We start from the raw sequence: 22246 nt of genomic DNA, 5'->3' as shown, positions 1-22246 counted from the left end.
AGTCTCCAGGTAAGGCACTTATAATCATGTGCTGACACTTACGGAGCCGAGTTCAGGTGGCTCCCTGGTAAAGAATCCGCCTGCCAATGCAGGAGACACAGGTTCAATCCCTGGGTCAGCAAGATCCCCTGGAGGAGAAAATGCCAACGCACTCCAGTATCCTTGCCTGGAAGAATCCCATGGACAAAGGAGCCTGGTGGGCTACAGTTCATGGCGTTCATTCCAGTTCCTGAATATTCATTGGAAGGACTGATGCTGAAGCTGAAACTTCTATACTTTGGCCACCAGATGGGAAGAACTGACTCACTGGCAAAGACCCTGATGCTGGGAAGGACTGAAGGCAGGAGGGGAAGGGGATGGCAGAGGATGAGATGGCTGGATGGCATCAGCGACTAGATGGACATGAGTCTGAGCAAGCTCTAGGAGTTGCTGATGGACAGGGAGGCCTGGCGTGCTGTAGTCCATGATGTCGCAAAAAGTCAGACACAACTAAACGACTGAACTGAACTGGACACGACTGAGCACACACTTAGACTTAGGCTGACACTTAGAGTAGGAAATAAAAACACACTCCTGCAGATCCTAGCAATGCTGAATACACAGCTGTGATTTCATGTGACCCACAGCCCTCTGAGGCAGGTTACACCTCACTTCACCCTTCCTGTCCCAGATCCACACAACAGGATGCGGACAGACCCCGGTCTAGAACTTCGTGTTCCTTCCACTCCATCAGGCAAGCAGAGCCAGAGACAGTGATGGTGTAGTCCCCACTCTGAGGGCAGGCTGTGTATTAGGGGAGAGAGTTCTATGTGAAGCAGAAAAGTAAAACAGAGGCTGTGGAAATACCAGGTTACTGCTGCAATGAACAGCTAAGGGGGGGGGGAAGAAAGGGCCTACATCAGACAAAGAAAACGCTCAGGGCTCAACCTTGCAGGGGAAACTGCTCCTCAAACGGAACACCCTGTCCTAGCCTCCAGTTTACTCTTACTCTTTAAAATATATCAACTCAAAAGTGTTCAATTCCACTGAACTCTGTTCTTTAACACCAGGAACCAGTGAAAAGTCACAGTCCTCATTCAAGGTCAACACCACCTCCATTCTTCCTCTGACCTTCCTCCTCCACAGCACAGCTTTCCCCATCAGGTGACCCTTGAGCGTGAGCCATGGGCCTAAGAAGCCAGTGACTGACATGGAACATCTTCCAACTGGCGAGGTGGTAACATCTGCTCATGTGATAACCACAAGCTGCCAGATTCCTACAGACTAGTTCTCTCTCTCTCTATATATATATATATATACACACACACATATTTATAATTTTCGACTGAACTAGTGAATTAGGGTGAAACAGCACAGCTCAATAAAAGGCACAATGCAATACACTAGGTGTCCACCATCACAAGTCCTAAATTAGGCACATTTAAAAACTGCCACCCATGTTTTATGTTACCATTTCAGTTCCATAAATAATACTGAGTACAATGGCCTTTGGCATTTCAGAATCCAATGATATTTTTGGATCCGGTGAAAACCACCGACCTTCACAGAAAGCTGCACCTAATCCAGGCAGATCGTGGAGCCAGAAGACTCTGTCCATGTACCCAGGTCAAGAACTCCTGCTCCAGAACCTTGACAAGCCTAACACACCCCAGTCTCACACATGAGAAGAAGTGCCTTCAGGCTGCTGCTCATCTGTGTGTCTAAGTACCTGATCACATTCCAGCCGGATGCAATTTATAATATAAAACACTGTTAAGGAAAACTGAAATTCCTTAGTGGTGGCGTAATCAAATCGCCTTGTACCTAAACACACTAAAAAGGCCACCAGGGGCTCTCGAAATTTAAGGAATTAGGGATTTGATGTGATGGCAGGACGGGGGGTTACAGGTACTGAGGCTGTGCTTTGCATAGCTCTCCAAATAAGTATTAAGAAAACAGCAATTGTTCATATCAAACAATGGCAGCGGGGGGGGGCGGGGGGAGGGGGTGTGACAGCACACTTCACCACTGTCAGCGGGATCTTGAAGTACTCCGATGTACGTTTCTCCATCAATGTTTATGACTATGAAAAACTGCATTAGCTCATGAGACACACACGGAAGGCCTTTAAAATCAACACTGCGGTATTTCTGAAGCAGGACGCTGGTAGTCAGGAGAGGGATCCTGGAGCTGACCCTGCTGCAGGCAAGAGGGGAGTGGGCAACAGGGAGAGAAGGCAGAGAGAGAAGACCACCAGCTTAGACTTCCAGGAGCTGCAGCTGAGAGCACAACGAAGCTCCTGTCATTGACCAAGCACCCTCAGGATCCCCTGAAATCCTTCACAATCCAGGCCTGACTCCAGGGCTTCCTGCATCGCCCAATTTCAGCAAGAATCCTTTTCAGCCAGTTGAACCAGAACCTCCCACCCTCAGTATCCGGTCAAGCCCAGCTCCCTCCACCCCCCAGGTAAGGCCCATCACCCTGGCCTGCCTTCAGCAGGAATCCTCTTAGGTCGGTTTGGACAGAATCCTCAGATAGTCCCTCCCCTGGCTCTCCCCTTTCAGTAAATCTCCACGCAAGGATGTCCAGCCTGACCTTTGACTTTGGCTATAAACTCCTACTCGCTTAAGCTGTCTGTGTACTGGAATCCAATCTCCCCACCCCACCTCAGGGGTCCCTCCACTCATCGCAATGGCCTCTACTGAATAAAGTCAGCCTTACTTTCGCAGGTGTCGTAAGTAATTTTTTAACAGTTCAAACAGGAGCAAGGTAAAATATGAATGTGGGAAACTTCATCATGACTCAGGGGCTGGAATTATCAGGAGAGTGTAGGTATGTGACACTTACCTACCTAGGTATGTGACTTATAATTAACATATATTTGATCTTCCTCCCCTACCTGGCACAGAGCTCCTAAAACCTCTGATATTTCTTAACTGATAAGAGCAATAATAGTGTTTTTGTTACTGACAACAAACTCCTTTCAGCCACACCTGAGCTTGTGTGAATAAGGTGACTTTGGGGAAGCCCATGGACAGAGGAGCCTGGTGGGCTACAGTCTCTGGGTCACAAAGAGTGACACAAGGAAGCGATTAACACATACACACATAAGGATGGGGTGGTGGCCAAGCGACCAACCTCGACTGGAGGGTTGGAACATTGGGTCCCACCCTGACCTCCAGGCTTTTCCTGGTGGCTCAACTGGTAAAGAATCCACCTGCAAATGTGGGAGACCTAGATTTGACCCCTGGGTTAGAAAGGCCCCCTGGAGAGGGAACAGCTACCCACTCCAGTATTCTGACCTGGAGAATTCCATGGACTGTATAGTCCATGGGGTCACAAAGATCAGACACAAATTAGTGGCTTTCACTTTCTTCCTCTGACCCCCAGAGAAGGGGGAGGGGCTGGAGACTGAGTTCCAACACCAATGGCCAGTGAAATTAATCAACCATGTCTGTAACAAGGCCTCTACAGAACTCCAGAAGGACTGAGTTCAGAGGGCTTCTCTGGTAGCTCAGATAATAAAGAATCTGCTTGCAATGCAAGAGACCTGGGTTCGATCCCTGAGATCCCCTGGAGAAGGAAATGGCAACCCACTTCAGTATTCTTGCCTGGAGAATTCCATGGATAGAGGAGCCTAGCAGGCTACAGTCCACAGGGTCGCAAAGAGTCGGACACGACTGAACTACTCACACACACACACTGGGTTCAGAGAACTAGTGGGCTGCTGAACGGGTGTTGGTGCGGGGCACACGGCACCTGGAGAAGGAATGCAAGCTCTGCCCATTCCCCCATGCCCTCCCGCTGCATCTCTCCCACCTGGCTAGTCCCAGACTGCATCTTTTTCTAATAAACAGGTGATCTAGTGAGCCACTCTAGCAAAGTAACTGAACCCAAGAAGGGGGTCGTGGGACCCTCCAATGTACTGCTGGGGAGTCAGAAGCACAGGTTCAGCCTGGATTTGTGGTTGGCATGGGGGAAAAGGGGGACAGTCTTGCGAGATTGATCTGGCACTGCCTCCGGAAGACAGTGTCCAAAGTTAATTAAAACACCAGACACCCAGCTGGCGCTACAGAACAGACCATATTATCGGGTGACGTGGTGTTGTAGTGAGACACTGGGAGGAGAGGACGGACAACAGGCAGCGGCTCTTCCTCTGCCAGGTAACTGTCCCCAGTCCCTCGGGTGTTCTAACGCACCTGGGCATCAGGTGGGGAGGCGTGTGGTTTGCCCTCCAGGAAGGCAGTTCCACGGAGCCCCGAGCCCCACACTCTCTCCACTCCAGAGGCTTCCATCCCCAGAAAAGGAGGATTGAGTGAAGAAGCCCCAGCCTAACAGAGACCGGGACTCAGAGCAACAACTGAGCCGGAGGACCCCAGATCCCAGTCTGGTCAGTAACAAAGTACATCCATGCAGGAAACCTCTGCTCAGCTCTGAACCCAACCACCAGAGCCTAAGGACGGCCCCGAGGGCAGACGAGCGGCTCAGCATTTAATTCCACCTTCCCGGTGTCTGCCTGGACCACCAAGTTAGAGTGGAGACAAGCGAGACAGACACCAATCCTGGCCTCCGAGAATTTCTGAGTATTGCAGAAATGCCAGCAGAGTCTGCGGAGCCCCGGCACGAATCCCCACGGGCTCCGACAGCTTGAGCAAACATATGGGAGTGGGAAGCAGGAGACACGCTAAGGAAACTGTTTATTACAGTTGGGAGAAAATACAAGGTAAGTGTTGGAATGGAAGTGGGAGCTACGATCAGCAAAGAAGGATCCTGAATGCCAGGCCAAGGAGTTCATGGGGGGGAATTTATGGGGGGAGGGGTTGAAGGATGGCAAGGATGTGCTCAGAGCTGAGTCTAAAGGGCGAACTCACTGGCACCATCGCAGATGCAAAGGGGAGGGAGTTTCAGGAAGAAAGCATCAATCAGCTCCAAAGGCTATCCATACTCAGAGAAAGAAAAACACTGCTTAGAAGACACCTGCCATCATCCCAGTTTTATTAGACGGAGGGTGGAGGTAGGAAGGCAGGTTTCAAGGGCAGAACCCGGCAAAGATACATCTGCAAATAGTGATGCTCAGAAAGGAAGAAATGAGTACCGTCTGTGCACCATGAACACGCCCTGAGGAAACAGCAGTGCTCAACACACACAGCCCTTTGAGAAGTCAGGTGTGAAGAGGAGAGTTCCCCAAGTTCCCACAGAGGCACTGGGTCTCTACACAGGCAGACCTGCGCCAAGAGATTCAAGATGCAAAAAGTAACCCTGGGTAAGTGATAAAACATGGGAGAGCCAAAAGGGACAGGAGTGCGAGCCCAAGTCACATCAAGATGCCTTTACACCTAAAAAGATTAACTCTACTTCTAATATTTTTCTAATAGTTTCACAGCGTAAAATTCCTCTAAGTTTCTCAGTGTGTTGAGAAACTTGTTTCTCAACCTATTCCACTGTTCAACCACCAAGAAATAGATTCCATAGCTTTAACCTGATCAAGTCAATTAATACATTTTAACACAAATTGTGCTTTTTTTTTAATGAAAGGTTATGAGCATAGTAAGTGAAGTAGGAAGGAGACATGGGTTTTCAAATTTTCCAGACCTATGTTTCCAATGTATTTTTAGCCTTCAACACAAGTACCTCATGGCCTGAAAATTTCCAAGTATGAGTGCTTCTGTGTTAACTGATTTGCAAGGCACATCTGATCTTCACAACAAGCCTCTGAGTTTTACGGGTCAACAACTGGCCCAGGTTGAAAGGAAGAGGTTGGACAGGACCTGAATCTGAGTCTGACTCTAAGATAACCCTTCATTAACCCAAACCACAAGGCCCATCTCTGTCCCCTGATCCCCTGAGCTTCAGTCCTTGTAATATCTTCTCCAAAGCTTTGCTCTGAAGCAAAGCAGGTGCCCCACGGACAGCGCTCAGCACACACATCCAGCCCATCATCCCACAGCTCTGACATTCCCGAGACCCACATGTGTCCCCCTCACAGCCCTGAGGACTGCCTGGGTCATTGTGTCTCACATGTCTGCTTCTCCTAGTCAGGAAGCCAGTCTCTGTGTCCTAGTTTCTAGGGTGTCCAGCACATAGCCAGAGCTCAAGAAATGGTTCTTGTTTCAGTTAATTCTGACCAACATGCAACCCAAGTGCTCTCTGCGCTCAGGCTGCCTTCTGGGTAAAACATGCATCAGAGGGAACCTAACCAGATATGCTATCATGCTACACCATCTGTAGGAGCCAGCAGACTACAGCAAGCTGGCCACTTCTACACATCAAGGTTCACTGGTACAGAATCCCCTTCATTCACCCAGTGTCCACCCCACGCAGGGGTTAAGACAGCAGAGCTGAGAAGTTGTCAGTAGAGTCACAGGGCCTGCAAAGCATCAAACAATTCTAGCTGGCCCTCCAGGAAATCTTTGCTGAGCTCTGCATGGGCTCAATCACTCAGTGAGTCAACGAATGTGAGGAGATTTCCTACAAGGCAGTCCCTGCCTTTCAGGGCTGAGTATACCGTGGGGCATGGAAGACGTGGCCCGTGTATTCATGGAGCTGCTAGTCTGAGGCAGGAGACAGCTGGGCTCTGGGTTAGAAATGTACAACTGGCCTCCTGTTTCCATTTCCTGAGACAAGAGATAGGTGGGCTCCAGGGAAGGGATTTGCAATCAGCCTCCTGTTTGTCCTCCAGAAACGGAAGTACAACAGAAACGGGGTAAAGAGCCAGGCCTTGTCTCTTGTGAACACCTTTGGATAATAGTCATGGCAGAAACAGAGAGGGGCAAAACCCTATTTGAGCAAAGGATTAAGGGATCTCTGCCCACCCCCCTTTATGGGACGAGAGACACTACACACACAAAAAGGCTCCTTGGGGATCAAAAGTCCAGGGGCAACACCAGGCCAGGGGAGTCTTGCTCCTCCCAGAAGCCTTCACTTCGAGATCCATCTTGGCTGAGGGGTGCATGAGCACCCAGAGGAGGGTCCTGAGACAAATTAGCCGGAGAGGGGAGGGCAAAGCAATATGACTGGCCTGCTGCTGCTACGCTAAGTCACTTCAGTCGTGTCCGACTCTGTGCGACCCCACAGACGGCAGCCCACCAGGCTCCCCCGTCCCTGGGATTCTCCAGGCAAGAATACTGGAGTGGGTTGCCATTTCCTTCTCCAACACATGAAAGTGAAAAATGAAAGTCGCTCAGTTGTGTCCGACTTTTAGCGACCCCATGGATTGCAGCCTACCAGGCTCCTCTGTCCATGGGATTTTCCAGGCAAGAGTACTGGAGTGGGGTGCCATTGCCTTCTCCGATGACTGGCCTAAGAGATGACAAAGACCCAGAAAACAGCCACCTCATAAAGGATTTAAACTCCCAAAGATGCAACTCTGAGTTCTGCTGTACTTTTCAATAAACTTTTTTCTTACTATTCTCTTTACCTTCTGCCTGCTCAACGGAATTCCTTCTGTAAAAGCAGGCAAGGACTAGGGGCCCAGGACCCAGCCGCTGAGGTCCAGTGGTTAAGACTTCCGGTCTGGGAACTAAGGTCTTGCTCCCCGCTAGTGTTCACCGAAAGCTGCCACTCACTGCTGCGTGCATCCAAAATCAAGTCTAGCAAGCAAAAAAGACAAACCACACAAACGGAGCCAAATACACACAGGAGCAACAAATAAACTACTCAGTGCCGGTCAAAACTCAGTTTCCAGGGCTCTGCACAACATGAATATCCTCCAGCCTATTTTTTAAGATTTACTTAATTTTTTCTTAATATTGGGGGGGGGGTATAGTTGCTTTACAATCTTGTATTCGTTTCTACTGTATAGCAAAGTGAATCAGCTATACATATATCCCCTCTTTTTTGGACTTCCTTCCCATTTAGGTTACCACAGAGCACTGAGTAAAGTTCCCTGCGTTATCTATTTTATATCTAGTATCAGTGGTGTATATATGTCAATCCCAATCTTCCAATTCATCCCACCACCACCTCCCCGCATCCTATTTTCTTACCTGTTCAGTAGGAAATGAAAGTTTATTGTAAAAGATGTATGCAAGTACCAAATGATCACAAGTTAAGCAGGGCTCTCAGGAAGCAGCTGGAGTGGAATTTATTAGATACGAGCAGCTGTACTGCTTGGGCTGCTGGTTTTGAGGAGGAGAGAGCTGTTTTGAAGATGAAAGTTCTTTGAAATAAGCAGGTGTTACTTTTCCTTGAATGACACAAACAAACAGCAAGGATGGGACCGCCTCCAACCACCTGCTTTTGGATGTTTCAGTACAACAGCAAGCAAAACAGCTGGCAGGCTCCAGAGAAGCAGATTCACAATAATTAAAGGTAGGATTGCTCTGCTTTGTCGTGGATGGCAACTGGGGTGCTTTAATTAAAATATTAATCAGTAGCCAATATTTTGTAACAACTGTAAATGAAAAGTAGCCTTTAAGCATTATATAAGATTTAATTTTTAAAAACATTATGTTGAGCAGAAGCAGCCAATCTCAAAAAGACTATATATTGTATTGTATTATCTACATGAAACTAGAAAAGATACATCTAGTATAAAGAGACAGAAAGCAGTTGAGTAATTGCCAGAGCTGGGGTTGGGGGAACTCACTGGGAAAGGGCTTTGTAGAGTGATGAAATGTCCTATGTCTTGACTGGTAGTATAAATTTGTCAGAATTCACACAGAGATTCACTTGAAATCTGCATTTTATGATAGATAAATAACAGAAATAAAAAATGGTATCTCAATGAAGTTGATTTAGGAAAAAAGCTCCTGTTGAGGGGGGGAAGTGATGAACACTCATTATAAACAGTGTAAACAATAAGGAAAAGTACAAAAGGGGAGAAATAACTTCATCCTAAATACAGGATGCTACTGGGCTTCCCTGGTGGTCCAGTCGCCAAGACTGCGTTCTCAACACAGGGGGCCCTGGTTTGATCTCTGGTCAGGGAACTAGACCCCATGTGCCACAACTAAGAGTTAGCATGCCACAGCCTAAAAGATGCCACATGCCACAATGAAGATTGAGGATCCCATGTGCTGCAACTAAGACCCAGTGCAATCAAATAAGAATATAAATATTAAAAAATAACAATGTTTCAAAAATTAAAGAAGGATGCCATTAATGCACAAGTAAAAACATGAAACACTAGAAAAAAAAAATTCAGAGAAGGAAATGGCAATCCATTCCAGTATTCTTGCCTGGAACATCCCATGGACAGAGGAGCCTGGCAGGCTACAGTCCATGGGGTAGCAAAGAATGGGACATGACTGAGCTCACTAAAAAAAACTATATTAATCAAAATGTTTCACAAAAAGGATTATAAACCTCAATGTAAAATGCAAAATCTGGCAACTCCTAAAAGATAACAGAGAAGAAAACTGAGATGATCTTGGGCGTAGCAACAACCTTTAGATACAACACCAAAGGCACAGTCCAAGAAAGAAATAATTGACAAGCTGCACTTCATTAAAAACTTCTGTTGTACAAAAGACAACATCAAGAGAATGAGAAGACAAGCTATAGACAAACCAGAGACACATATGTGTCATCAAGGAAATACAATTAACAATGAGGCACTACTACACACTTCTCAGAAGGTCCAAAACCTGGAGAACAAGGGGGTAAAGAGGAAATTTCTGTACTTCCCCTCAGTTTTACTGTAAAACTAAAAGTGACCTTAAAAAATTCGGTTTGAGGAACAAAACTAATTTTTTTTCATATACCCAATTCAGAAAGGTGGGCTTCCCTGGTAGCTCAGTAGCAAAGAATCCACCTGCCCATGCAGGAGACATGAGTCCAATCCCTGGGTCAGAAGATCCCCGGGAAAAGGAAATGGCAACCCACTCCAGTATTCTTGCCTGGGAAATCCACTGGACAGAGGAGCCTAGTGGGCTGCAGTCCACGGGGTTGCAAAAGAGTCAGACGCAACTTATCGACTAAACAATTCAGAAAGGCACAAAAGTGCTCACATTTCTAAGCAGGGTGGATTCAAGCAGAGCTGCCAGGTGCTCCCTGCCCACTGCAGCCTGTCCTGCTGGGAGGAGCAGAGACAGCTGTGGACAGACAGTGGTCACAGACTCTGAAACCCATCTGCTTTGTCTGAGAAGGGAAACTAATTTCAGGCTTCCCTGGTATCTCAGCTGGTAAAGAACCCACCTGCAATGCAGGAGACCCCAGTTCTATTCCATGGTTGGAAAGATTCCCTGGAGAAGGGATACGCTACCCACTCCAGTATTCTTGGGCTTATCTGGTGGCTCAGACAGTAAAGAATCCACCTGCAATGCAGGAGACCTGGGTTCAATCCCTGGGTTGGGAAGAACCCCTGGAGGAGGGCATGGCAACCCACTCCAGTATTCTTGCCTGGAGAATCCCCATAGACAAAGGAGCCTAACGGGCTACAGTCCATGGTGTCGCAAAGAGTTGGACAAGACTGAGCGACTAAGCACAGCATAAACTAATTTCCTGACAACACTCGTCAACATCACACCAACTAACAGTTCAGTAAAATTCAGTCTGTCCATAAAACTTGACATAACAATGCGTGATCATGCTATTGGCTTGATCCAGGAGTGTATTTTAAAATAGCTACTATAATGTGTGTGTGTATACACACACACACACACATGCATATATATATATATACACACACACACATGGGTATATACATACATGAGTTTAAATACTGCTTCATTCAAACAAGTGTTTAACAAGACTTTTGTGAGACATACACAAATCCAACTTCCTTGACAGAAGTCTAAGGGCAGGGCTGAAATCCTCCCATAGAGCTTGGGAGCAATAATGATGCACTTGGGCAGCTGAAAGAGGCAAGGCTAAGAATCATCTCTGACACTGAGACTAGTGGATGATCAAGACTCTAGCCTACGTACCTTGACCTTTAGCATTTAAGTCAGAAAGATACCCAAGATGTGAACAATCAGACATCTTCGGCCAAACTGCAAGGCACCTCTAGATTCATGCCTTAGATCAATGTTTCTTCCTGTTACATGAACCTAAGGTAATTACTTGTAAAGTATGCAAATACATATGCTATTTACACAGGTGTGTCCAACTTGTAAAAAAGCCATCATGTTATACTGCGACATGGGTACTTTATGTACTTGTAAAAGATTTATATCTGTACATGTATTAAATACATATGATATAAATTCAAATACATCAATGTGTACATATATAAAATAATTAACAAAGGTAATGTCAGGTATTGATAGAGACTCAAATAATGAAAAGCGGTGACATTCTGTGGAATTGCTATTTGCAACCACCTAACAGCAGCAACAGCTGAAAACAGTTCTACAAAATAATTTCGTTCCAGTAGCAACTGCTGATGAATCATCAAATACAGCTAAAGGCCTCCCTCAACTAGATTCATTAACTGAACACTCATAAAAATCTGCTGGGATTTTAATGTACATACTTTCACTTTTAAAAACACATAAAAAGGAAGGAAGAAAAAGCACTGGAAGGTGTAAGGCTATCCAGAAACGGATGGCTGGAGCAGTTTCTGGTGTTTCATACACTAGTTATTAAACCTTACTACCTCTTACCACCTCCCGCGAAAAATAATGACTTCATCACCAACCAAGTGAAACCATCCACAATATCATTTTATGATCAAAACTACCTGGTGTAAAGGTTCAAATGTTACCTGGAGCAGACTGAGACTGGTATGTCAGTGCATCTGAATTAACCATAAGTCTTTTCTGTATCATTTGGCACATCACAAAAGACTTCTATCAAGTGAAAGACCAGCCTAAAAAAGAGTAAAAGCGCTTGGATCAATGTATTTGTCCAGATTTCTTAGGTGACCTCTTTACTGGTACAGTTACCAGGTAACTGGAAATATCTGTAAGCAGTTGTTCAGCACAGTAGGAAGAGTAACCTGAGTGAACTATGAAAACGCACCCACACCCACCTTAACACCTAAGGGATCATCATTAAGAACTTAGGAAAGCAAAGAGTCTAAAAGTCTTCTGTCTACTTTAAAGCAAATGGCCTCAAGAAGGCCATCACAAGATGCAAGTGCCTCTCTCCCAGTAGTCACTCTTTACATTAACAGCTCAAAGCTCTGCATTTGTTAGACTCCCCACCCCGAGACAAACAGTCTAAGTGAAGCCTGGGTGGTACTAGCGGTACAGAACCCGCTGCCAATGTAGGAGCCCTGGGTTCGATCCCTGGGTCGGGAAGATCCCCTGGAGGAGGCATGGCAACCCACTCCAGTTTTCTTGCCTGGAGAATCCCAGGGACAGAGGAGCCTGGTGGACTACAGTCCATAGGGTCGCAAAGAGTCGGACACTATTGAAGCAACTTAGTATGCATGCATGCAGAGATACATATCTCAGAATGTTGACTAGAAAGTACTACATTTAGAGTCACTAAGGCTCTCTAAACTGTGTCCCATATTCTTCAACCATCAATAGTATTTCACACAACATTAACACCATGGAAACAAGATAATACAGGTTCATAAAATATGCTTAATTTCTAATAGCTTTTTAATAGACTAGAACTCTGACGCCCTATAACCAGTAGTAAAACCCATCTACAGAACAATCATAGCCATGCACCCAATGCTCACGCTGGGCCCACACCACACAGACTCGAGTGTCGCCCTGCTCAGACCACAGATCCTGGAGGCTGCCTGGACAACCTCCTCCCTGCTTCCTGCCACTGAAAGTGAAAGAAACCTAACTCCCTCCCTCCCCATGCCCTCCTGGGTTTCTGCATGGCTTTAAAGTCTGCACCATAAATAATCAGCAAACAGCGACCATCGTTGTTTACCTTTCTAATCATGTTTCATTCTGCCTTGTTCAATGTTTAGGTAGTTTATCTTTAAATGCTAAGGTCCCAAGAGGAAAACTAGATAATATCCCTCTTTGTGTCTGCCCAGAGCCTAACACTGTGCCTTTTAAATAACAGTATTGGACAGACTTTTGGGAAATAGTCAGCTAAAATTGTTATGTTCCATACCTGAAAGGTACTGTTGAACCTGAAAATGTTGCTACTAAAGAACAGCAAATGTAGCTACAAGCATCATCTGTAAGCAGAAGCTGTAGTTCTACCCCTTCCCGGCCAAGATCCAGCCTGTGACCAACAGCATGCTCACTCCATGTGCAGACACTCCTCAGATGCAACACGTTTAGAAATGAAGGTCTTCCTGCTACTTCCCAGACCTGCCCCCGGACGCCCACATCAGAACTCTCAGGGTCCCTGTGGAGGCCGATCCCTCCTTTCCTCCTACATTCAACCATTCACCATGTCCTGTCGTCCTCCTCATGTTCCTGAAATTAGCCCACTTCCCCCCTCTGCACGCCACCTCTCACCTCACCAGCCTCCCAATCATCCTTACTATGGACTTACAACTGTCTGCCTCCACATGACTAAAGAGCAATTGTTTAAAAAAGTTGTGTGTGTGTGTGTGTGTGTGTATACATTCACGCATGTCTATCTTGTATTAGCTCACTTCCTAATGTATTAGCTGACCTAATATATTAGCTCACTTCCAACCTGAAAACTTGCTCTTAGAATCTAATCTAAAAATCTAGAATATGGCTTAAGAAGACCTTAGACAATATAACCCCTCCTCCCCTCACCAGTTCATCTGGGATCACATTCCCCTTCACATTCAGAGCCCCAGTCTCAGATAAACAACAAGGTCCCATTGTACAACTCAGGGAATTACATTCAATACTGTGAAAACCATAGGGGAAAAGAATATTTAATAAATCACTTGGATGTACAGCGGAAATTAACACAACATTGTAAATCAACTATACTTCAATTAAAAATGTATAAAGAAAAAAACCCAGAGAGCTCCAGTCTTAAATACCTGCGGTCTACACCACAACAAGCTTTGTCTCAGCTCCCAGTTTCCACGGACCCTGTTCCCTCGGCCTGAAACACTGTTCCAGGCCCCGTGCTGTCGGCCATGCTCAGGTTCTGTTTAACCACCGCTTCCTCAGGGTGAGCCTGGACTAGATGGGCTCCCTCTGCTCCAGGTAAGACCTGTGCCTCCCATGCCCTACTGGGCACACTCTCCTCCCAGCTTTGACAGCAGCCTTCCCTTCAAACACAAGCGGAAATCCTGTCCATCTTACACCCCACCATCAAATTCCTGCTGTACCAGCTCTTGCTGAGTCCACAAGTACCAATATTCGTTCATGTGTAAAGTAGTCCTGGCCAAAAAGACTTTAACCCCAGAGCATGAATGTTACCAAGTAGCAAGCTTCTGTCAAGATGTTAAGTACTTGGCATTGGCCAGGCTAGAACAGTAGTTGAAAACAGGAGTCCAATCCAGAAGGACTTACAAGTGAGATAAGGAAATAGCTTCCACATAAAGGTACTAAACTGGGACTTCCCTGGTGGTCCAGTGGTTAAGATTCTGCCTTCAGCATGACAGCCCTTATATGCAGAATCTAAAAACAAATGATACATATGAACTTATCTGCAAAACAGAAACAGACTCAGAGAGAACAACTTATGGTTACCAGTGCAGAACAACAGGGGGAAAGGGCAGTCAGGGAATTTGGAATGGGCATGTACACATTGCTATAATTAAAACAGATAACCAACAAGGACCTGCTGTATGGCACAGGAACTCTGCTCAATGTTACGTGACAGTCTGGATGGGAGGGGAGTCTGAGGAGGATGGACATGTTTACATGTATGACTGAGTCCCTCTGCTGTCCACTGAAACTATCACAACATTGTTAACTGGCTATACTCCAATATAAAATAAAAAAAATTTAAGAAAGACTCTGCCTTACAATGCAGGGGGCACAAGCTTGAGGCCTGATCAGGGAACTAAGGTCCCATTTGCCTCTAGGTATGGCCCAAAATGTTTAAAAAATTAAAAATAAAAGTACTAAACAACAAGGTATTATTTAAAGGTCAACAAAATAATCCATGGTTGTATAGTGTTGAAAGAGCACAACAGAAAAGACGATCTTTGAGGGGGATTGTTAAAGGATGGGCAGAATGTAAATATAAAGACACCACAGGGAGAAAATGCTGAAGCAGCCAGTCCTGCAGGTGTACATATTTCCAGGAGTCCAGGTTTACATACAAGCAAAGGTCTGACTGGAAGGGAAGGGGATAAAAGGTCAATGAGACTGAATTGATTACAGATCAAGTTTATAGTTTTTAAAGGTTAAAGCTGAATACTTAGAGAGTAGCACAATATGAAAAACAATGGAAGCTGGGTGAAGGGAGAAAGACTCCATCTGATTAGGACTAACAGCCTGAAGAGTGGACCATGCCAGCGAGTGTACTTCAAGTGTGTTCTCTGACTTCAAGCCCTTGACAGCCCTATAACCTGAAAGCTATTATTAGTGCTCAGTTAACACATGAGAAAACCGAGTCTCAGATTATTTATAACCTGTTGTTGTTGTTTAGTCACTCAGCTGTGTCCGTCTCTTTGCGACCCCGTCTCTTTGCACATCAGTCTTCCCTGTCCTTCACCATCTCCCGGAGCTTGCTCAAACTCATGTCCGTTGAGTCAGTGATGCCATCCAACCATCTCATCCTGCGTCGTCCCCTTCTCCTACCTTCAATCTTTCCCAGCATCAGGGTCTTTTCCAATGAGTCTTGGAGCTTCAGCTATCTACAACATATTCAAGGTTTAATATAGTTGGTAAGTCTAAAACTGGGGCTTGATTACAGCAACTTCAGAGCCCTTAAGGGTCCACAGGGGAGAAGTCCTCTTTGAAAATAGTGCAAAGCAAGCAGTGTTTTTAAACCTAACAGGGAAGAGCCAACTCATTGGAAGGACTCAAAAGCAGCATATTCAGTGAAGCAGCAGCTAGAGCAGCAGCAGCGAGGTCAGAGGTTGAGCAAACTCAGACCAAGACAGAAATGCCGTTACCAAGAAATCAGTGCAATAGGCTGTCAAGGGGAGAAAGCAGATCTAAAAATGAAAAACAGATGTTGGAATTCAAAGATGACTCCACAGCTGCTAATCTCAGATAGGAAACAAGATAGTCATGCCATAAACAGGAATTGGGGACATATAAAAGTGGACCTGTTTTTCCGCATTAGGTCCTTGCATGAGGTCAACATGAGCAATCCAGTTGCAATGTCCACCAGACAGTGTGGACAATGATAATGGAAGCTTGCTGAAAAGAACAGGTGAGATTAATATTATCAGTACTAATGTTATGCTTAAGAAAGGTATACTTCTTAAACCAAAGGAGACATTGTTTTAATAATTTTTTAAAAAACTAATAAATGTTAGCCAAGAAAAGGAGGAAAAACATCTAATAACACTCCCCCACAATCCCATCTTCCCTAAGCAGTCCTAGCAACAGTGCTTCTGCATATGTCAGCTTACGACAGAAACTCCCAGCCACCCACCCACTCGTCCCCTGCAAACGATTCCACACCCACTGCAATATCTTTGCGGCATCTTTTTGGAGCAGAAAATATTGAGACTAGCCTGCCGAAGTACATGTAGAAATCTCAGCCACAAGCTAGGCTTTCATCCTACAGTAGCAATTTTTAAACTTCTAACCAGTTTAAGGCATTACAAACAAAAAGACTTCTATTAAATGTCAGGAAACCAACGATGGATTTCCATTAGCAACAAGGTACAAAAAGACATCTGCAGACAATATAAAAAATTAGAATTGAAAATGTCATCTGATCTCCTTATCTCCATGACTAGCCTATCAAAACAATTTTTCAAAAGCAAGTAACAGAACAAAGCATGCAATGTATCTTTTCTGCTGATGATCATTTTAACACTGTATATGCCCTTATGATTACAGAAACATCCATATGTTAAAGCACATTTAGAAAAAGATGGAAGGATGCAAATTCCTATCCACAACTGCTTGTGAGGAAGAAAAGGCAAGATAACTGGGAGGGGCGACAAATTATGCTTCAACTTTAACTACCACGTTTCCTTTCTTTCATTAAAAAAAAAAAATCTGAAATAAATGGGCCAAAATGTTAACATCTGTTAATCTGGAGTGAAGGTCATACGATGTTTACTCTGGTCTCTTTGTCATTCAAATGTTTCTGAAATTTTACCCCAACTATTCAAGAGGAAAAAAGGAGCCAAGGCTCTCAACCTAATGAAAATATCACCCAGAATATATCTGATCCATCTTGCTGCCTGAATGACCCCAGCTCCACTGGGTGAAGCTCTTGTCTTTGCCATGCAGCCAACTTCTATTTTGGACGTATTCCAGAAGAACCTAATTAGCAGATCTGAACTGATATTCCCCTATGGGGTGGGCCTTAATTATGGGTCAGTCCTCAGTGGCAACAACTAGGAAAGCATCCATGTCTCTCAGGGGAGCTGAAAGATTCCAGAAGGAAGAAGCTGCTACATAAACCCATCACCTCCCTCCCATCTCCATCCCCTTCTGGTTCCCTGTCCTGCCCCCCGCATCTCCCAGGGCCAGTCCTCCATGGGGAAGCCCAAAGGCTCCTCTCCTCCAGGAGAAACCCAGCACCAGTCTCCTGGGCTCCTCCTCGGCTCACCATGGAGACGCACAACAGCTTCTAGAAGAAGCCAGTTACTCTCTTAACCATCCCTGAAAACAGATGGGCAGGAGGACATAAGCATAAGGGCAATGCCCCCTCCAAGGACACGTCTGTTCATCTATTCACACTGCCTCCTCTGTTTCTTTAAGTGTCCCTAACACCAAACCCGAGGAAATCAAATCTTAACTCTAGCTAAATGGTCCCGTAGGATTATTATGACACAGGATGACCATGGGTGCCCAGGAAAGAAGAACATTCAATGGAGGTCAGGCCTTTTGAATGGGACAAAGGCCTGGGCACCTGGGGCTTCACCACTGTACCCAGACCACAACAGGCGACCCGACACAGCTGCACCCAGGGCTTCCAGAGGACAAGGAACCCGTGAGCTCTTGCATCTTGTATCCTCCTCACTTTTTTTTTTTTTTAATCAACAAGGGATTCATTTTAGCAACTGCCAAGATCCTTTAAACTAAGAGGACAAAAGCACATAAAAGGCAACACTACTGCGCATGCACTCAGCACTTTCAAGTTTTAGGAAGAGTAAGATATAAAGAAGCAACACAAAGATCTGCAGTTCACACCGCCGATAACAAAATGCCGTTGAACAGGGTTTCGGCATAAAAAAGACAGTGCAATTTCTAGTGCTCTAGACTCCAGTTTAATAATAGAGCAATGAAACTTCTTAGACTCCAGACCTCTAACATAAGGCCAGGGCCCAGCCAAGAGAGGGCATGAGGAACGAGGCTTGAGCATCTCCAACCCGGGAACCTCCATACAACAAGATCTCCACACAGCCGTCCAGGGTCAGAAGGCGGGCACATGCCTGTGACTCAGCCCAGGATGTTGGCTCAGACCACATGGAAGGCGATGCATGCCCCAGAATACACTCAACTTATGACCCGAGTAGAAGGTCGGTAAGAAAGAGTAATGGAAAATAACCACAAGTGGGCCTAAATAGGACAGGCTTTGAAAGTCACAGGGTTAGAGCTGGAGGGCCAAAGCGTTGATGACCGCTTCCAAAAAGGATGACCACATCTGCACTGCCACAGGGTCAAGAAGGGATGGTAAAGGGCAGGGACGCGCTGGCCAAGCCACCTGGACGACAGACAAGCAGACGTGGTGTCCGAGGAGCAGCAGCCACGAAGCAGCACAAAGGAAGACACAAGAGCATCTGCTTACTGACAACCGCAAACACGAGGACATCAGCCTCCAGGCCCTCTGTGCTGCGCTGAGGCGCTCAGTCGTGTCTGGCTCTTTGGGACGCCATGGACTGTAGCCCGCCAGGCTCCTCGGTCCATGGGATTCTCCAGGCAAGGATACTGGAGTGGGTTGCCGTACCCTTCTCCAGGGGACCCTCCCAACTCAGGGATCAAACCCAGGTCTTCTGCCCTGTAGGCAGATTCTCCACCACCTGAGCCAGGGCAGGAAGAAACTCTTGGAGGTGATGAATAGGCTCCTGGCAGAGTGTAGTGATGGTCTCCAGACATACATTAATCTCGAAACCAAATAAATCGCAGACATCAAGTACATTCAGCCTTTTGTATGTCAATCATACATACATGGGGGTTTGCAAAAATAATTTTTGTCTTACAGTTTACATTCTTTTTTTTATGTAGAGTTTTTTTTATTTATTTATTTTCCATTTATTTTTATTAGTTGGAGGCTAATTACTCTACAATATTGTAGTAGTTTTTGCCATACATTGACATGAATCAGCCATGGATCTACACGTACAGTTTACATTCTTAACCGTTAAGATATAAGGCCTTATGATTTTCAGTGACCAGGGCAATAAACATCAATTAAACGAGGAAGCAAGCTGGAGAAACAGTCTCTAGGACATAGGAGACTGGAGGTTGAGTCGCCGTTCAGAACTCAGCCTGGGCACCCCACGAGGTGGGAGGGAGATGGGTTAGCTGCAAAGCTCAGAGGACCTGCTGTCCATGCACATTGCCTTAAAGGAAGCACGTGGTCCATTCCTGCAGACCTCCTGGGAACACAACACAAGCCCTGACGTTCTCGCAGGTAGGTGCCCAGGGGACCACGGGCCAGAGAAAGGGATCCACCTGGTGCTGCCTCGGATCCACCCTCCAGGAGCCCTGTCCCTTCGGCTGATAAGACAGGGATCTGAGTGGGATGCAGACTCCCAGACGTTCTCTCCCAGCCCAACCACAGACGGCCTAAAGAGGTCACCGCTGGTTTTAGACGAAAGAGCAATTGAAATCCATGCTCGCAGACACTCCAACATCCAGGTGATGCCACAAAGCGAATGCACACGTGCTTCCACAAATGAGGCTCAGGTGGGCTCAGTGGACCGGAGCTCGCTGGCACTGCGGCAGTTCAGAGTCGCTCACACAGAAAGGATGGCCAGAACTGAGAAAACAGGAAGTGGCATATGCGGTGGGTAGGATGCCTGAAGATGGGCCAAGGACATCCATACACACATCCATGGAGCCACTCCCACAACCGCGGCACAGGAGCAAGGAGAAAAGCCAGGGGCAGAAACAGCCGAGCAGAAGCTACGCCGTCTGAGAAGTAGGAGAACGAAGCTCCCCAATCTGGCATGAAATCAATTCCATCATTCGGCCCAAATCCGCATCCGACCCACCCCTGCCACAGCGCCCCCACCAAGTCACCCCCTCGCCAGTGTCCCTCTGCCCTCCTTCCCCATCCGACCCCTGCTACTCCCACAGGGTGAATTATCTAAACCCCACCTGTGACCAGGATATCGCCGCAAAGTCCGACAAACTTGTTTCTCCAACTGAGGTCTCTTGTGGAGGATGAAGGGTGGGCGTGAAAACGACACATCATTCTGGAACGTTGGGGCTTCCCTGCTGGCTCAGTAGGTAAAGAATCTGCCTGCAAAGCTGGAGACCTGGGTTTGATCCCTGGGTTGGGAAGATCCCTGGAGAAGGGAATGGCAACCCACTTCAGTATTCTTGCCTGGAGAATTCCATGGACAGAGGAGCCTGGCGGGTTACAGTCCATGGGGTCACAAAGAGTCAGACATGACCAAGGGACTAACACTTTTACACTTTTTCACTTTTCTGGAATGTCAATGTTACACAACAGCAAATGATGTTGAATCTGTCGAATCAAACAAAAACTTCAGAACAACTTTATGCTCGAAGTGGGCTACTCTTTGAAGAGCCTCAGCCTTCTCCGAGGCAAATCTCTGTAATTGAGGGGTGCACTGTGGTGAAAAATTTTAGTACACTGGCCAAAGTCAGTCAGACTCGTGTTTCTCCAGATTAAGATAAGAAACCAAAGAAAAAAGACTGAAGACGTATAAAAGAGAAAAAGTCCAATATGAATTTAAATCATATGGTAGTCTCTTACTTTCTGGACTCTAATGTTTTAGAAGAACAGGTGACCTGGCTTTGAGTCCAAGCTTTATCACTTCCTAGTTATATGACTCAGGGCAAATTATTTAACTTTTCCGTGACTTTTTTTTTTCCCATCTGTAAAATAAAAATGACAATAACTCAAAGGGTTGCTCTAAGAATTAAGCACAAATATCTAAAGAGAGCTAGCTTAGCACAGGGCTTGGTTGACAGCAGGAGACTGGCTATTATTTGTAAATTCCAAGTCTGCCCCAGTCTGTTAAAGTGTTCTGAGGCTTTTGTAAGTCCACAATTAGGCTCAGACAGGAAAATGTCTATTCTGATAAGCAGTCCCGCCATACCAGTCAGTCCGCCCCTGAGGGATATTTTAGGCTCCATACACAACAGAGTATGTTGTCAAGAGTCCTCTGGAGATCAGACACACGGAGAACACCAGAAGCCAATCCAACGGCACTCTTTGTCATTTACAAAGTTCAAGACACTGAGCCAAAAACAAGTTAACAAATCTCAGTGCTTGATCTATGTCCACTTTTCCAAGGACACCAACCTGAAATACACAGAAGAGGAAGGTGTGAAGAATCCCACTGCTGACAGCTCTTACTAATCAGTGGCCACGCGGGGTTTCACAAACGTACACAAATATTGATATCATCTTTTGTCAACTAGGTACTAAGGAAGTATCGCTCAAGTGATGAGATGGAATGTGGGAAGGGAGGGGTAGCTCAAAACCAGCATGACCTGAAGCCGAAGGACCTGCTCCACTCATGGCTGGCACCAGCAGGAAGCAGGGTGAAAGTCTGCCCTGAGAGACTGGAAGCACTGCCCTCTTTTTCTCTCACCCGAATTCCAACAGACTGTCTGGTTCCATCTGACTTGTAGCCCAGATAATGTGTCACCTACGGCTTTCGGTTTCTCCTAAGAAACTCTTTATTTCCTAGCATCTGTTTCTCAATATTATAAATTTTTAAGAGGGGGAAATACTGTAACAAATAAAACCCACAGAGCCCAAGCACTGCAACTAGAGAGTAGCCCCGACTTGCCACATCTATAGAAAAGCCCGAGCAGCAACGAAGACCTGATGCAGCCAAAACTAGTCATAAATAAATAAATAATTTTTTAAAGGTCAACTTTTCACCTATTTTATTGCACTATCAACACTTTCAAGGCAGGATGCCTTTTACACTTTCAAACCTGGTCTCGGAACACAACGTAAGATACATGAACGGATAGTCACATGTAATAAATACATCACTGTAGAGGCAAGAAAAGTCTTGGTTTAACTCAAAAAAAATATCCAATTCCCTTAACAGCACCAAGAAGTGTCTACCATTATTTTTTTAAATTCAAATAAGTTAAGCTACTTTAAGAATACAACAAAAGGACTTTTCTATTCATAGTTTGCTTTGGATTTACTTCTGCAAACCAACACAATTTAG

The 22246-nt window shown here is 45.8% G+C and overlaps 1 protein-coding gene across 4 annotated transcripts in view; it reads right to left on the bottom strand.

Moving 5' to 3' along the window:
* The window catches only part of MPP7 (MAGUK p55 scaffold protein 7), a 215425-nt gene that overhangs the window by 182992 nt on the left and 10187 nt on the right, over nucleotides 1-22246 (bottom strand). The window contains exon 2 of one of the 4 annotated variants that reach the window (XM_043883946.1): nucleotides 11627-11731. The exons of the other annotated variants lie outside the window; for them this stretch is intronic. The gene's annotated coding sequence lies outside the window, so the exon portion shown is untranslated. The remainder of the gene's footprint in view (nucleotides 1-11626; nucleotides 11732-22246) is intronic. 4 annotated transcript variants of the gene reach the window in all.

Source organism: Cervus elaphus, chromosome 23 (assembly GCF_910594005.1).
Source record: "Cervus elaphus chromosome 23, mCerEla1.1, whole genome shotgun sequence".
Classification (NCBI taxonomy): domain Eukaryota; kingdom Metazoa; phylum Chordata; class Mammalia; order Artiodactyla; family Cervidae; genus Cervus; species Cervus elaphus.
The sequence above is the reverse complement of the archived record's forward strand: the minus strand, read 5'-3'. Positions and strand labels throughout refer to the sequence as shown.